Source organism: Anomaloglossus baeobatrachus, chromosome 7 (genome assembly GCF_048569485.1).
Source record: "Anomaloglossus baeobatrachus isolate aAnoBae1 chromosome 7, aAnoBae1.hap1, whole genome shotgun sequence".
Lineage (NCBI taxonomy): Eukaryota > Metazoa > Chordata > Amphibia > Anura > Aromobatidae > Anomaloglossus > Anomaloglossus baeobatrachus.
In genome coordinates this window covers 189859393-189878250 of record NC_134359.1, presented here as the reverse complement: position 1 = coordinate 189878250, position 18858 = coordinate 189859393, and the positions used below count along the sequence as shown (strand labels likewise).

At 41.3% G+C, this 18858-nt stretch overlaps 1 protein-coding gene across 2 annotated transcripts in view; it reads right to left on the bottom strand.

Moving 5' to 3' along the window:
- Positions 1-18858, bottom strand: part of TMEFF2 (transmembrane protein with EGF like and two follistatin like domains 2) — a 1330598-nt gene that overhangs the window by 378448 nt on the left and 933292 nt on the right. The gene's annotated exons all lie outside the window — the stretch shown is intronic.

The following is an 18858-nucleotide window of genomic DNA, read 5'->3' as shown; positions in this document are numbered from 1 at the left end:
CACCCCTACCACGGACAACACTAATGTGTAAAAAATAGCATGGATCTGGTCAAAGCATGCCAAAATTCATGAGGGTCCATGCTGATTAAATTCACCACAAAATATAAAATGGAAAAATCCAGGGTAAATATTTAAAAAAAACAGAAGGATTGTAGGAGGTTCCCCCTAGGGGACACTGTGGACAATTGTTAAAGCCGATTTGCATGTGTTCATTACAGATATAAAAAGGATATATATCCTAACATAGGCAGAAACAATTGTCACCAAAAAACTGGATGATGTGTGAGTCCACACATGTCCAAGGGAGAGCAGACCATTTAGTAGATTACAAATACAGTGGTAGCAAGGAAAGTCAATCAGAAAGGTCAATACTGACACAAGGCATGTGTGGCACACACATCATACAGAAAAGAGCCAATTACCTCTTGGGCACTGTATTAAATGAAGCCGTGGTAGCGGGTGGAGGCCCCAACGTCCGTTTCACAAGACGCTTTTTCTAGGGGATGTTAATTGTTATTTGATTGATTGATTATTGTGAGCCAGTATTTTCCATGTCCTCTGAGATAATTCAATAGCAGAATACATGGGACAATGAGTTAACTATGAATATGGAAAGATTTATAGACATTATGGTGTGCTGTAAACATACTTTTTCATCACAGTTTATCACAGAAGCTTGTTTTGTGTGACAGCAGACCACCGACAAGCCCTACTACAGTGGCATAGCTTGGAGTTTGTTGGACACAATGGAAGAGCTCCAACTGCGCCCTAAACTATCCCAGTTCTTTAAAGGTATTGGTCTTCGATCTAATATTAGACAAAGGAAATTTTGGGGCTTCTCTGAGCTCTAAGCCCTGGGTGCATCTACAATTAGTGGACTCACTATAATTAAGCCCTTGGCCCTACAGAAAGTTTTTCAACTTCAGAACAGATACAAGAACTTGTTGAAAAAAAAACTGGATATATGTAATTCATCATTTTTTTCTGGAAATTATGCAGAAGATACCTGCTGTAAGAGGGCAAAGAAAGCGATTTCATTAAAGCTTCCAGTTACTGAGTTCTTTACTCTAAAGATGAGCGGATCTGACGAAACTCAAATTTACCAAATCATGCAGATTTTATCGAGGAAAGTCAATTCTTAATGGATATCATCTCCACAAAATGAATATCCCATATTATGTTCTGGAGTCTGGAGAGTGCCAGAACATAATGAATGTAAGATGTAGAACAAAACAACAAATGCTCCCCCCCACTACTCACCTGCCCTGCCCGCCGCCGTTGCTCCATCTCACTGTCCCCTATGCGTTTCTTGGTGCCTCTTCTTATCTGAATGTATCATGCAAGTTTGTGGCACATGTCGTGATGCTATGATGTTGTGACCTTAAGTCGTCCATCCATAGCTGTATTTTTAACCCGTTTGTAGACAGAACTCTTCAGGCTGAGTGCAATGAGGTCCCGGGGTTTCAGTGCATGATGGCAGTAAGAAGAGGTTCCAAGAACAATAGAGAAGAGTGAGCTGGGAAGGTGGTCAGAGACGTGGATGGTAAAGTGTGTATTATTTGTTTTTTAGCCTTTTTTCCTGCCCTCTCCTGTTTAGCAAAAAGACATCTGGCTATCTGGCCATCATTTTGCTCAATTTGTGCAGATCAAACTACAAAAATTAGGTATTCTACAGAAAGGAGATTTTTTTACAGACTTCAAGTAAAATTCAATTCCAAGTGAATGCATTTGCTCATGATTAGTTCACATTGTTGCTACAGATGTTATTCATAACTTCTTTTAATATTGGTTTATTATTATGCTCAATTGTAAATGCAAACATAATACAGTCTGTGATAATAATGACATAGAATATATAACATTCATTTATTAAAGTAATACACTTGTGAAGCATTTACAACAGGTTTCCCTAACATGAGGCTCAGGAGCTTGCCAGCCCATGATGTGTGACTTGCAGCTGTCTTCCAGCTTGGTGCATATGTAGCGCCCTTGAAGCCATCTGGAGCTACAAGGTACTGCATCCTGTCAAAGATGCAGGGCCTACCCCCAGGAACCTGGAAGGCCAGTGCCGGTAACACCAAAACACATGTATAATCCCTGTTTTTCCCCAGGGACTGGTGAGAGACTAGAGTTGGACCCAATGGATGGCTACCTAGGGGTGGAGCCAATTCAGTCCACTAGACGACAACCAGGGAGGTGGGGTCAGACAGTCAGTAAGGGGAAGTGAGAGGAGACGGATGTGACCATACTGACGGGAGTGTGTAACAGTGACCTGTCAGGTGCAGGCGTATGGCCGAAGGAGTACAGTGGAGTACCCTTGGAACCATAGCACCGATGGGGTACAGAGCCCTAGGTCAAGCAAATGCTCCAGGCAGACCTGATAAAATCTGCACAGTGAGGGGACCATCCAGGACCTCCCTGACCCCAAAGTCCGGGGGCACCAGCAGTGACGGGAGAACCAGGGACTGGAACAGAACACCAACCCTACAGGGTTAAAACTGCCCGCCATACAGACTAAAGACTGAGAAACTACCAGGAGGTGACCCCCAGACACTCCAAGCAACACGGACCCACCAACTATAGAAAGGTGCAGGTGAAAGATGCCACCAGGTCACCAAACCAGCAGTGGGACTAAGGGGACAAGTGGTGAGGACTAGCCTTCTTCCGGGTACCAGCCATCAAACTGCTGTGAGTAAAGAAAACCAGTTACACTGCAATCCCTTCTTTCGCCTACCTTCTTTCCACGCCTAACTCCATCAGCTACCCCCTGGGGCCCCGGACCTACTTGCGCATGGCCCAACATCAAGGCTGCTTTATACATCAGCCCCAGTGGTGAGAAACTGTGCAGCGGCGGCTCCATCTACCTAGTCGCAACCCGCAAGTGGCGTCACAACAAAAACTTTATTATTTCTCTCCTGTAAATAACCCTTTTCAAGTAAACCCTAGGGTCATGGAACTGGGCAACGGACGGTGTCTGATCATGAGGATCTGATACATTTTGGCCAGATAAGTCATACTATTATGTTGAAAACCTCTATTATAAGGTTATTTTAATTCACTTTTGTGCACATATTAGTGTAGGGTAGGGCTATCCAGGGTTACTCTATGGTTTCCCATCAGTGAATGGGGGCGCCACAACCCTAGGGCGTCATACCCTCCATTGCTAGGTAGAGTGACTGGAGGGATAGAATAGTGACATTTTCATTTTCCCCTCCCTCCCCCTGGTAATCTTTCATTGTCCCTACACTATTAGGGTGAGCGTTACACTTTGGTAAATTATAAATGATTAATATTTCACCTTTTAAATGTCATATTAAAGGTTAATTTGTTAAGGGATTTTTTTCTTTTTTGGTCTTAGGGGTACTTTGCATGTTGCGACATCGCTCGCATCGGCTAGCGATGCCGAGCGCGATAATACATGCCCCTGTCGCACATGCGATATCTTGTGATAGCTGCCGTAGCGAACATTATCGCTACGGCAGCTTCACATGCACTTACCTGCCCTGTGACATCGCTCTGGCCGGCGACCCGCCTCCTTCCTAAGGGGGCGGGTCGTGTGGCGTCACAGCGACGTCACACGGCAGGCGTCCTATAGAAGCGGAGGGGCGGAGATAAGCGGGACGTAAACATCCCGCCCACCTCCTTCCTTCCGCAAAGCCGATGGAGGCAGGTAAGGAGATGTTCCTCGCTCCTACGGCTTCACACAAAGCGATATGTGCTGCCGCAGGAACGAGGAACAACATCGTATCTCCTATTGATGCGACATTATGAAAATGACTGACGCTACACAGATCACCGATTTTCAACGCTTTTGCGATCGTTTATCGGCGCATCTAGGCTTTACACGTTGTGGCTTCATTACCAGCGCCGGATGTGCGTCACTTTTGATTTGATCCCGACGATATCGCAGTAGCGATGTCGCAGCATGCAAAGTACCCCTTAGACTTTTGTGAGTAGCCCCACATTGAGGAGCAGATCTAAATGTTGGTAAGGTAAGAACCCCTCAATCTTGGTATACTGCAATGGAGTGATTTCTGTGGAACAGCTTTGGCTGTCATCATTACACTGGTAAAGGGGGATCTAGGTGTCACCACTGTGAGGAAGACTCACATCTTTCTCTCAGAGCTGAATGTGGCGCTCAAGGTCACAAAGTTTGGGGACCTCTGATCTACAGGATATATGGACTAATTATAATGATTTTTTTTTCCATTTTGTGCTGTCAGCAATCAAATCTGTTAATAAAATGTTAAAGAGAACCTGTCACCAAGATTTTCTCTTATAACCTGAGGCTACTGCCAGTAAGTCTAATATATAGCATTATAGAATACAGTATATAAGTGCCCAAAGCGCTCTGTAGACTATAAAAAAAGACATTTTATTAGTTTCATGTGGATGACACGTCCTACATTATCCACACTGAGGCCTGCAGTGTGCTCCTGTGTATGCATACTTTGATCTGTGCTGATGAGGGCACAGCAAAATATTGTAATGTGCAGACATGAGGAAAGGTCAAAGACCGCCCGAGCATGTGCATTACAATGCTCTGTGTATAAGGTAAAATGCGTTATCCGCACGAAGCTAGGAAGGAGGACAATGACTGCACAGGATAGTGGAGGCGCCAGACCCAAGACCAGTGATGCCCATTGGACCAGGCTACCCCACAGATGAGTATAATAAAGGTGTTTTTTTTATATTATACAGAGCTGCCTGAGCACTTATATACAGCTTTCAAGAATACAGTATATAAGGGCTTACTGGTGGTGGCCATAGCTTATAGGGGACAAATCTGGTCACAGGATCCCTTTAAGTTTGAATTCCATATTCCCATGACAAATCCAGTGCATTTAAGAATACGTTCATAAAAGAGGAACTTCAAAAGCAAGAGAAGGTATATGAGGGAACCAAGGAAACATATAACAAAAATAATAAATTGAAGGCATTTAGAGAGTCCAAAATGTGTGGAAAACATATATAGAGATTTTATTGAATTAAAAGTGCACCAAAAAAGCATTAAAACACTAAAAAGCCAAAAACAAATTGCCATACAGGACCACAATAAAATACATCATGGACAAACAAATATTTTTTCAAATAATTAAAAAAATCAGAGTGGGATCCCCTCTATTTTTCAAAACCATTCAAGGTACAGCTGACAGGTGAGGGTTGCAATGTACCTGTGCTGGTCATGAAAATTAGGGGGAACCCCCTAGTCTTTTTTTTCTGTAAATTATTCATTAACTCTGCCAAATAGTTGTACAAGCTATATCTCTATTATCTCTATCTATCTATCAAGCGATCTACTGCATCTAATATCTATCTGTCTATCTGCAGTCCCCAGCCATGTTCTTATTTTGGCTCTGTATAAAAATAGGAGGAACCGCATGCGGCTTGTGTTCCCCCCTAATTTTGATACCCAGCCATGATAAAGCCCAACAGCTAGGGGCTGATATTCCCAGGCTGGGAAACTCATGGTTATTGGACCTCTAGCCTAAAAATAGTAGCCTACAGCTGCCCAGGATTGCTGCATCCATTAGATGCGGCAATCTCGGGAATTTACCTAGATCTTCCTGTTTGCCTTGATGCAGTAGCAATCGGGGTAATAAGGGATTAATGACAGCCCACAGCTGCCACTAAACCTTGGATTAGTTATATGAGGCATCTATGAGACCCCCCCATTACTAATCTGTAAGTGAAAAGTAATAAACACAAACACTGAAAAAATCCTTTATTTGAAATAAAATAAAGAAAATCCCATCCTTTCACCAATTTTTTAACCCCCAAAACACCCATGTCCAACATAATCTACACCAGGTCCTAAGACGATTTCAGCTCTACTACACCTGAAGTGACTGGGGGTGGCCATAGAACAATGACTGCTCATTGTGGGATTCAGTCAAAGAATGAATGAGCCCTCCCCACCAAGGATCATACGATTTTGTAATTTTCCAATCTTTTCGGATCAAGTTCACTAATGTCTAACTATGAGTCTGACTTTCAAAGACAGTGATATTGGTTCAAACAAAATGCAATGTTTCATCCATAAAATGTGTTTCTTATGTGAGATTGTTGCTCCTGCACACAGATTGCTTATTTCACAAAACATAGTTAGTGTTCCTTGATGGTCCTCCTTCCTCTTACCCCATGCAATGAACATATCTACATTTTAAATTCTTAACCTCTTCAATACTTAAGCCTTCAAATGCCTACAGCAAAATTTCATTTTTCGCAGTGACATATTCTAAAGGTGTTGTTGTTTGTATGTTATCCTTGTTTTGCATCACAGATGGTGGAAAAATAGCAAAATGTAAAAAATACAAAATTCCCTCCTTTTTTTATTTTCAGAATATAATGTGGGTAACCACAAAATCTCATAGTGCTGTGTACTCCTCTGAAGCTAATGTGTACAGAGATATAAAATATGTGCCCTTCCCCAATCTACGAGGTTGTTATAGTGAACTAAAAGAAAAGTCCTCACATTTAAAGGGGTTGTCCAGTCTAAAATAATAAGTCAGAAGTCATTGTATGTGACTACAGACTGATAAATGCTTCCAGAACATACACTATGAGCTGTGAGGATTCACTGGTTTCTGAGTTTGGAGCAGTGGTCATGTGACTGCAACTAGGAGATATGTATGTTCCAGGCCAGAACCTGACAAGTGGGTGTGGCCTCACTCATTTCAAGTGAATTGAGCAAGGCCACACCCATTTGACAGTCATTCCCACTAGCTGGACACACCCACTCCATACACTTGTGTAGAAAGGAGTCAAACCATCTTGCAGAGTTCTGGCTTTGAGCATGCATAAAACACAATTGCGGTCACGTGACTATTGTTCCTGGCTTCAAGGCCCAAGAATCCTCAAAGTGCACAGTGCGTACGCTGGGAGGATTCATAAGTCTGCAGTCACATACAGTGAGTTTAGACTTATCATTTTAGACTGGACAACCCTTTAGTAAATATTTTTTTCACATTGGTAATTAGGTAAAAAGTATCTATGTATGAGAAAATATTTTGAGTGTTAGGTTACAAATTCAGTCAATAGTGACAATTAATTAGTGTTGACCCAGGCTAACATAATTTGTTTTTATGCAGACATGTTTTACAAGGATGTACGCCTATGTAGCTTGCATTTATCTCATAGAAAATGTTTCTAGTGATTCAGGTGGTTTAGAACAATACATTTTAGAGTTCTTCATTTATTTAACTTTATTGCACTTGCTAACATATAATTATCTGTTTTCAACCACCATTGAATGAATGAAAATCCCAAATAATAGTGATCTTTAATACTGTGCTTGCTTTGCATTTCATAGAAACAGCCCAAATCCAGAAAGATTTCTTCCTGCATTCCAAGTACTAAACATTGTTCTTAATGAAGGGTGTGGTTGGCACTTTTTTGTGGCATAGAGTAAGGCCAAGATTAAGCCAGCCCATCCTCTTCAATGAAGTACGATCTGTAAAGTTAAGTCTGTGGATAATTTAGGCTATGTACAAATGGTGTCTTTCTCAGGCATATTCTGCCTGGAATCTGCCTAAAAAAGCACTGGAAAACCTTCCCATAAAATGAGCATAATGCACATCAATATCAAAACAACATTTCTGTGAACACGATCCATCTTATGTCATGTTTTTTCGGAAACCCTAAAGCGGTGAAAAGAAGAGAAATGATAATTGTTATGGTTGGCATCAGCTTGGAGGTCTCGATACCTTATAGTATGGAGCAAAAGATGCCAGCAAGACTGCTTCAAGGAAATATTCGCCGGCATTGTCCTGAAGTGGCTATGCCTGAGAAAACTTGGCAGCTACGCCAGCATCATCATAGCTTTACACTTAAGATTTTGTCCTAAATGGGACATAGTCACTCCGATGATTATATTATCAGCATGGGTCTTGCTGCTGGGCCAAGAGGGGAAGAACAGGCAATAGCTATCACATTTGACAGAGGTCACAGGTTTAAAAAAGGCTACCTTGGCACAAGCCCCTCTGTGTGACAGATCTCAGAAGAATCCCATCTGTTATCCTTTAAACCCTGTAGAGAGATCTTGTCTTTAAACAGGGTCCACGGAAGGACTGCTGTCCGCTAAATGGAGGCATTAAGGGTCAAAGGGTTGCCAAGAGTGGTCAAAGTCAAGAGGTCACATCAGCAACAAAATCATAAAGCAAGTGTGTAGTTAAATATCATGCCACGCTCAAATATTGTGAAAAATCAGGAGCACAGTACAGAGGTGCATACCTGGAAAGAAGAGGTATTGATTGTCAGTGGAATTCAGAGCTTAAGGGTTTAATTAACTATCTACCTCACCCAAGGGACTCAGGAAGGAGTGATCAAAATTTAGACAAAAAATAATTCAATTGCTCCCTCACTAAGCAGCACCAAAAGAGCCTGTGAAAAAATAGCCCGGTCACGTGTCACAAACAAAAAAGGCGCGCCGCTGCCCATTGGCCAATATGGAAACACAAATTGGCATAGATTTTACAATAGAATAACACCTATGCAAGGGAATTGACAATCATATAAATTGATAGAATAGTGCAACACTCAATGTACAAAACTGTACAAAGCTAAAGGATGTAGAGTTAAGTTCAGAAATATTTGGACATTTACCAAAGCTTTGTGATTTGGGATCTGCATCCTACTATTTTTGATTTTAAATGAAACAACTGAGATGCTATTGAAGTGTAGACTTTCAGGTTTAATTAAAGGGGTTGAACAAAAATATCCTGTGAAATATTTAGGAATTGCAACCATTTATCTACCCAGTCTCCTCGTTTCAGAGATTCAAAAGTAATTGGACAAGGTAGCGTTAACATAAAAAAATGTTCATTTTTAATTTGTAAAGAATCCCTTTACAGGGAATGGCTGCCTGAAATCTGTAAGCCATGGACGTTATCAAACACTTGGTTTCCTCCTTTGTGTGGCTTTGCCAGGCTTACTTCAGTTGTTGCTTATTTGTGGGTTCTTATGCCTTACATTTTGTCTTAAACATGTGAAATGCATGCTCAATGGGGTCAGAGCTGGTGATTGACTCCAACATTGTAGAATATTCCACTTACTTATGCTGACCAAACAACCTTGCTGCATGTGGGTAATAAACCTAAGCAGAAAGTATATCCCTGTATACTTCAGAATTCATCTTGCTGCTTCTGTCTTCAGCCACATCATCAATAAACACTAGTGACCCAGGGCTGTTGGAAGCCATGCATGGCAGACCATTACACTGCCTCCACCATCTTTTACAGAGCATGTGGTATTCTTTGGATCATGAACTGTTCAAAGCCTTTTCCATACTTTTATCTTCTCATCATTCTGGTACAGCTTGATCTTAGTTTCATTTGACCAATGAATGCTTTTCCAGAATGGGACTGGCTTCTTTAGATTTTTTTTGCCAGTGTAAGCTGGCCTTTGTCTTTTTAAGGCTGATTAATAATAATAATAATAATAATAATAATAATAATAATAATAGCTATTAATATAAAGCCAATATATTCCACAGTACTTTAAAAGTCAGAGGGGACATGAACAGACAATATGAGACATTACAGAGTAACACAATTGATGGTCCGCACCTTGTGATGAACCCTCTGTGTTTGCTCTCCTGAAATCTTCTCTCAATGTTAGACTTAGATACTGAAACACCTACTTCTTAAAGAGTGTTCTTCACTTGGTTGAATATTGTGAAGGTGTTTTTCTTCACCATGGACAGGATGCTGTGGTAATCCATACCTGTTGTCTTCTGTGGAAATCCAAACATTTTTGAGTACCCAGCTCACAATGCACGTTTTTGGTTTTTTTTCCAGAATGTTCCAAACTGTTGATTTGGGCACTTCTAAAATTTCTGCTGTCTCTCTGTTAGATTTATTCTTTTTTATTAGTCTTATGATGATCTTGTTGTCTTCCATTGAGAGCTTCTTTCACCGTGTGTTGTAGGTTCACAAAAATAGCTTCCAAATGCAATGCCAAACCTGAATCAGCTCCAGACCTTTTAACTGTTTAAATGATGACTGATTAACAAGAGGATAGTCTAAGTAACCCATTAAAGAGCTTTTTAGGTAATTGTCTTATTAATTTTGGTCCTTTGAAAAAGAGGCAGCTACATATTAATGAGCTTTAAAATCTAAACCCTTATTCCAAAAATGATGTGAATAACCTCTAATTAACGTTGAGAGTCTGCACTTTAACCCAATATGTATTATGTAACTGTGTCTTGAATATGTTCTGGTAAACAGCAAAGATGCCAAAACGTATTACTCTCAAAATATTTTTGGACCTACCTATATATATATTTTAAGTTCATAAATTCGGCATTGTTAAAGTAGTAAACATTAAGAATGATAAACTTTACACAGACTCTAACAGGTCGATTTTACCTGTTGTAATTCTGGTTTAATTCTTTTTGGTTCACCTTCTCACAAGCCTCAGGTTATTGGACTAAATATCCTATCTTGCCTATCTACAATGAATCATCTTGTTAGGCAAGCCATCCTGTCACATAAGTGCCCATGGGCAATCTAGCTGAACATGTCAATTCCCTTTAGCGTTTGTCACTTGAAGTATGGTCTTTTGCACTTGACCACTTCTGTGCTGCAAAATTAAAGAAACATATCTTGAACAGATTGGATTTAAGAGATTGCTTTTTCCACTGAATGCTTTGTGGATCTCAGCGAAGTGTCTGGGTCCCAGAACACCTTAAATGATTCAGAATCATATTTTAACATTTTAATGTACACACGGCATGACATGAAATAACAGCCTGTTATCTGCAGAAAACATTTAATGCAGTTGAGCAGGCAATTAAGTCCTACGATGAAATGCTTACTTAATGACACATTATAATTACACATCTTGCAGTATCCTTGGTTAAATTGTTTTTAACTTAAGCAATATTTAGCATAGACAAATACATTTTTAAGTACTAATATTTGTGCATTTATTAAAAATATTGATGAACACTAATTTTAAAACTCTGTTCCACATTCTGAGCCGTTCCATCTCATCATCATCGAGGAAGTGTAAATACACACAATGTCTTATTGCATTTACTTGTATTTACTTTTTGTGAGATTTTGTTTCATGATGCCCGCTGTAGTTCTTTTCACAGTCTGTTGGGAGATTAGTTGCTTGTTTGCCTTTATCTAGCATTGTGCAAGCTGTAATTTAAGACATAGGACAGGATCATTCACAAATAGCCACTGTCCTAGCCCTTGCACTAGGGGTGAGTGAACAATGCAATATTTGGTAAAAGCAGTTCTAGGTCTTGTATATTGTGTTAAAGGTTAATATCATCTGAACAACTCCTGTTTTTTAACTCATGTATATATTGCATGGACAGGAATTCACTTATCATATATTACAATATTTGCCAACTTTTTTTAAATGTTTCTTTGAGAGAGATCTTGAATGTAGTATGTAATTTCCATTTTATCATACCCATCCCAGTTCTTCAGACCATACCCCATAACACACTTTTCTTTCTCATGAATAATGGTATTTAAACAGTCTTCCTAATCTTGCTGTTCACATTTTGACATCATGAGACCAAGAAGACACCTAAGAATTGATCAACAGTACCTCAACATTGCGAGGTTTCAAGCAGGATGTGCTTAGAGTGTCACAGAGTGTCATTATAAAGTTGCAACAGAGATACAGAGAGAATGGAAGAATCACAGAAAGACAAAGAAGTGGACGTCCTTTGGCCTCATCCCACACTGATTACTGCTTTGTAATGACCAATGCTTTTTGGAACCGGATCATGAATGCCACACAACTCCATGAACATTTAAGGGAGGTCAGAGTCACCCAATTGTCACATCAGATTCAAATTAGTGTGGTCTACTTGCTACATGACTTGCAATGGTACATGACCACATCACTAGGCACAGGCATCATTTTCTTGTTGGATGAGGGTCAAGGGGCAGCTGTGCACTGTTGAAAATTGATCCACACTGAGCAGAAATGATAGCTGCCAACAATTTCTTTGAAGTGAGAAGTCAAGAAGATTGTGTTGCATAATATTGTGGGCTGGTGCGTCTAGTCAATACAGAACTGCCCGACTCTTTGTGGGTGCTAGAGTGACAAGCACCTACTACTTGAATGACATAATTAATCCAGTCATTATGCCTCGGCACAAACAAGCCTAATTTCATCTTCATGGATGTCAATGCTAGAGCTCATCAAGGTCGAATCATTGGGGAACGGCTGCTGGAGACTGGGGTACCTCAAATGGAGTGTACTGTACTTTCTCTATACCTGAAATGCATGGAAAACATATGTGATCAGCTGAGTCACTGTGTAGAGGCTCGTAATTCTGTACCCAAAAACCTCAATGACCTAAGGACCACCTTTCACGAAGAGTGGGATGCCAAACCTCAACAGACAGTATCTCTCAACAGCAAAAGACATTGTTGTCAAGCTGTACTTGATGCTCAAGGTCACTTGGCAAGTTATTGAGACACTGACATTTTTTGGAGGGTATACCCACCACTGTTGGCTATTGTTTCAATAAATTGTTTGAGATGACGATATCACCATTGCATGCTTCTTCTTAAATACCCTACATTCTTGATAAAATATCATTGTACTGTGAACTTTTTACATTTTCCATAAATTTCACCCAAAAGCCAAATTTTCCTAACTTTTGTGAGAAGTCAATGTTCATTGTTTAAAGAAGAGCTGTCACTTTCCATAAATATGTAATGTTTTTACCTGGTCTAAATTTCACTGTACTCCTGATATAAGCATTATATTTTAATGCTTTAGTGTTTTCTTTATGCGCCTCTCCACTCTAAAGATATGTCTCCCCCTTTGATTTATGTAAATAAAGTCTTGCTGGGAACCAAGCATGTTCCTCATAAAAATGTACACAGAAAGATTCAGAGATCACCCAATCTTAATTAATAAGCTAGATTTACATTTAACAAAAATAGTCTACATTTCAGGAATTTAGAGGCACAGATTTAGGTGAATAGGAGCATTTAGACCAAAAAAAACAATAACGTAATCCTGGCAAATGTCAAGTTCTCTTTAAAAGCTGACTTCTCAGCCATCTTTAAAGGGAACCTGTAACCATGAAACTGTAGTCCAATCTGCAGGCACCATGCTATAAATCAGAGGGAGAGGAGTAGACCGATTTATGTTTTTTCAGTTTTAGCTCTCTTTCAGTATAACCTGTCTTTTCATGACTTATTCCTCTGCTCTTCTGTTTTGGTTTTTTTTTTGCAGAATGGGCAGTCCAATCAGTGACTGACAGCTCTTTCTCCATGCTTACTTTTGCAAAGACCATATAGCAGTTTAACAAGACAGGATCCACTCAGAACTGGTCTTGCTATGGTCAACCAACAAGTTGAGTGCATATGCTCAGTGTCCTATCTGGGGGTTTCCTTTTGTAAGTACATGTATGAGTCCTGCCAGCATTGTTGCAGATCTTAAAAGGGTGTGTGTGCCTGTCAGTGCTCAGACCATATGTTGCACACTACATCAAATTGGTCTACATGACTGTCGTCCCAGAAGGAAGCCTCTTCTAAAGATGATGCACAAGAAAGCACGCAAACAGTTTGTTGAACACAATAAGACTAAAAACATGGATTATTAGAACCATGTCCTGGGGTTTGATCAGACTATGATAAACTCACTAGGCATCAAACGTGTGTGGTGGCAACCAGGTGAGGAGTACAAAGACAAGTGTGTCTTTCCTGCAGTCAACCATGGTGGGGGGGAGTGTCATTGTTTGAGGCTGCATGAGTGCTGTGTGGAGCTACAGCTCATTGAGGTAACCATTAATGCCAAAATGCATTGTGGCATACGGAAGCAAAACATGATGCGCTACCTGTGGAAACTGGGCTGCAGGGCAGTATTCAAACATGATAACAACCTAAAACATACCTCCAAGATGACCATTGCATTGCTATAGAAACTGAGGGTAAAGGTGCTGAACTGTTTAAGCCTGTCTCCAGACCGAAACCCTTTTCAGCACCTTTGGGGCATCATCAAATAGATGGTGGAGGGGCACAAGGTGTCTAACATCCACCAGCTCTGTGATGGCATCACGGAGGAGTGGAAGAGAATTTCAGGGGTAACCTTTGAAGCACTAGTGAACTCCATGCCGAAGAGAGTTAAGGTAGTGCATGAAAATAATAGTGGCCATGCCAAATATTGACACCTTGGCCACAATATGGCCATTTTCCCTTAGGGGTGTATTTGTTTTTGTTTCCAGTGGTTTTGACATTAATGGCTGTGTTGAGATTTTTAGAAAGCACACCAAATTTACACTTTAATACAAGTTGTATTACTTTATGACTATTTTACATTGTATCAAGGTGTGATACCGTCAGTGTTTTTTCATGAAAAGATAAAATATTTTATAAAATGTGAAGGGTGTACTCACTTTTCTGATATACTGTATATTCACTGGACCAAAAATCCCAGAAAGAACAGAGGATAAAATGATTAAAACACAAGTTATACCAAATCTTTTCTCACAATGATATATATCAGTCTGCTCAGCTCCCACTACACTATAATATGGTGCCTGTAGATTATAATTCATTTTCTTGGTTTCAAAATTCTTTTAACATATAAATGGTTTATTTTGTTGGAGCAACTCCATTAATTTATTGAGCATGCTTGTGATGGTGGAATATGGGGGGTTGTGTATCATGTTGTGTAGGTTCGTATTTTAGGCTTGATGCTCTGTCTATTCTTTGTATTCCTTGTTTGTGCTTTGCATTGTATGTAGTTTAATCACCTCCTGTAGTGTTTCTGTCCCTAGGTCTGGGGGAGGGGGGCCTTGGATCCACCTAAACTCTCAGTTTACCTGGGGAATTATTCATTATGGGTGAGAATTTCAAGAGAGAAGAAGCAAGATTGAAACTCTGAGGGAGAAGTTGACTCCCCAGAGAGACTGTGAGAAATCCCGTAACCCTACCGAAGGACTGCTGGAGGATTGTGGCTAACCTCCCTGGACATTTATGCTATTACTGGACTAGTTTACCTTCTGTGTGGTGAACTATATTATGGAAATGTTTGTTTTGATTCTTCACCCATCTCTTGCTCTGTTGACTGTGTGATATCGGAGAAGGACTTTGTGACAACTGGTGGCAGCAGTGGGATCAATAGAGTGCAGCCCAATGGAGATCCACCCACAGAGTGAGTACAGAAACTGGACCGTATCCAGTCTACAGGAGAAAGCAAGAGATCTGGGCCTGAACTACAAGGGACTGAGTAAAGAAGACTTAATTGACCTAGTGGTGGGCCAAACCACCTCCTCCAAGATGTCTAGAGGACAAACGCTGGAGACAGTGATCCCTGCCTCAAAAAGCCAGTGGTTGGTGTGGTTCGAAGAAGAGATGGCAGCTCTGGGCCCAGGTGTATCTTAGGTGCATAGGGAGGAGGCTTGTCACTGAGCTCAGTGGAGACAAGAAGCAATGAAGTCCGACAAAGGGAGTAATGTGAGTTGGAGTGTAAACCCAGCAATCCGGGAGCCTGTACGGATCACCCAGGCGGACTTCAAGCCATTTGATGAGGCTTCCAGAGATCTGGAAGGATTCTTCAAGGACTTTGAGCAGCAGTGTGCCTACATGGAGGTGCCCCACTCTGTCTGGATGCGTTTGTTAGTGGGACTCCTGAATGGAAGCCTGGCAGAGGCCTATCGCATCATTGACTCTCAGCAGAACCGGGATTATAACATTGTAAAGCAGACTATCCTGGAATACCATGATATCACCAGACTCACATAGGGCACAGTTCCGAGACCTCCCATGCACCATGGGGAGATCGTTTAGGACGTATGCCCATAAGATGTCCCAGGCATGTCAGAGATGGCTGGAAGCGAAAAATGCCTTCACTGTGGAAGATGTTATGCAGGTATTTCTTATAGAACAATTCCTTTTTAAGTGTCCATCAGAAATACGGGAATGGGTCAGAGAGCACACGCTGTTCACCTTGGATAGAGCTGCAGCCCGGGTTGATGAGGCCCTTACTATCCGACTGCAATGGAGGAGGCTTCTGGATAATAAGCCACAGCCTGCTCCTGCACCCAGGCTCTCTCCAGTTATATGTCCCCCTCCAACCAGCTGCAGGCCGATGACAACCACAGTTCACAATCCGAGGCATCAACTGTTCCAACCACACCCTGGGGGAATCACAGAGAAAAGATGCTATTGGTGTGGGCAACCTGGGCACCTGCAATCCAGTTGTCCCTCAAAGAGGGAGCCCCAAGCACCTCCACATCATCCGGTGCATTATGTGTACTCCATCCAGCCTGAGGAAGGGGCACTACCACCTCCACTGTAGTCTACTGCTGACTCCTGCCCCATAGATGCCCCTTTTGGAGTGTATGGTCTCCGGCCTTTGTCTCCAGGTTCTGCCAATGCCTTTTCCAGCATGCAAATGGAAAGAAGTACAATGCAGAAGAGATGCTATTGGTGTAGGCAGTCTGGGCACCTGCACCTCATCTGATGCATCTTGTGCACTCCATCCTGCCTGAGGAAGAGCTACCACACCTCCACTGGAATGTACCGCTACCCCCTGCACCACAGATGCCCCTTTGGGAGTATACGGCCTCTGTCCTTTGTCCCCAGGCAACACTGGGCAATGGCAATGCCACCTGCAGGATGTCTTAAACGATGGATACAAAGTGTCGGGATTTAGAGACACAGGGGCCTTGCTCATTATCGCTGACTTTTGTGTAGTTTGACCTGAAGCAATTCACCAGGCCCTGGAATCCCCATTGTCCTGGCGAGAGGGACTCGCAAATATATACCGCGAGTTTCTGTGTTTTTGGATCATGGGTATGGGGAAAAACTGTGTTGGATTGGAGTTATGGGAGGACTGCCTGGTAATATCCTCCTGGGAAACGACATTGGGGAGTTGCAGTGCCAATTTGTGGGTGCAAAAAGCACAGTTTGAGTAAAGGAGGACACTAATGGAAGCTTGTCCTTACAATGTCACTGCTGTACAAGGGACTATCCATAGCTAAGCAGCATGGACTTAAGTGAGGTGGCCAGAGGTCTGTGTAGACCTCATGGCGTACTCACTTATTAAGAAGGAGGGAGAGGTTGTGATGGTGGAATATGTTGTGTAGGTTCATATTTTTGGCTTGGTGCTCTGTCCATTCTTTGTACACCCCCTGTAGTGTTTTTTTCCCTAGGTTTGGGGGAGGGGGGCCTGGGATCCACCTAAACTCTTTGCTTACCTGGGAGATTAGTCATTCTGGGTGAGACTTACAAGAGAGAAGAAGCAAGATTGAACCTCTAAGGGAGAAGTTGACACCCCAAAGAGACTGCGAGAAATCCTGATTACCATGAAGAAGGACTGCTGGAGGATTGTGACTTACCTCCCAGGACATTTATGCCATTACTGGACTAGTTTACCCTTTGTGTGGTGGACTATATTATGGATCTTCTGACTTGCTTGGAATAAATGTTTTTTGGATTCTTCACCCATCTCTTGCTCTGTTGATTTTGTGATATCGGAGAAGTACCTTGTGACAATGCTCATATAAGAACGCTAGGAAAGTGTTGACCTAATACTGCTGAATCTGCCATCAACATAGATGGATTCTACTGTCACATAAATACAGTGTGCATAAGGCCCTCAAATTAGCAGCATGTGGCAATTAAAGGGAATCTGTCAGCAGGTTTTGCTTCCTCATCTAAGAGCAACATAATCTAGAGACAGATACTCTGATTCCAGTGATGTGTCACTTACTGAGCTGTTTGCTATCATTGTGATAAAATCAATGTTTTCTCTGTCGCAGATCTAGCAGTTATATAACACTTTGTATTTTTACTAGCTATTGAACCCTTTCTATGCCCGGGTGTCAATGTTTTAACATCAGGGCAAGACTTTGTGGCAGGGCTTTTATCTATTCTTCCCGTGGTTGCTTTCCTCCCCTTTATTTATATTTTGTGTTGTGGCCGCTGCCGTCATCCCTATGCCCATGTGTGCACAGTGCTATGCTAACGTTGTAATTGAATTCTTTCCTAAAATGGGATCAGAGTCAGCACACGCACATACCACCAACTCTAGCGCCATTTTGTTGAGGACACTGCATCTGCAAATATCATCTAAAACAAACTGGTGACTAATGATATCCACAGAGACAGTGTTTTCAATAAATTGGCACTGGAGTTGTATGTATGCGCTGACTTCAGCACCATTTAATTGAAGAATTCAACTACAACATGAGCATAGCACTGCGCATATACTGTTGAAATCAAAAGTTTACATACACTATCTAAAAAGAGACATATGCATGTTTTTTCACTATCTGACATGAGATCACAATAGTAATAGGTCAATTAGGAACTAAAATTATTTATATTTGAGTAACACCAGAATAATGAGATAGAGAGAAGGTTTTAAGAATGTTACAGCCGCATAAACGTTGTTAAGTATAACGGTCCTGCTTTATAACTTATTTTCTTTCTTTGTCATTTTTTTTATTTCCATCATTACCCAGTTGTCTGAACCCTAACAGTAACATGGACTTCCTTGAAAAGTCTGTGTTCGGGGTCCATGCACAGACATCGGATGTCCAGTACGGACCTCAAACTTTACTGAACTACAGGTGGCCGATTCATCACTTTTGTCTTTTGCAAAGCCATGCTGTCGTGACAGATGTAGTATTTGGTTTACTCGTAGCACTGTATTGCTCAAAATATGCAAGGACTTCACTGATATTAATATTGTGTGGATTGTGTGAATGGATTGTGAACAAGGGTGTCCCTGAAACACGTCTTGTCCGTTTTATTGGATTTTAATGGATCAATAAAATTAGTTTTTTTATGAAGATGCTGTGCCGGATTCCTGAATTTTTGTGCTAACCTCTTGGCAGGAGATTTTCCATGCACCATCTATAGG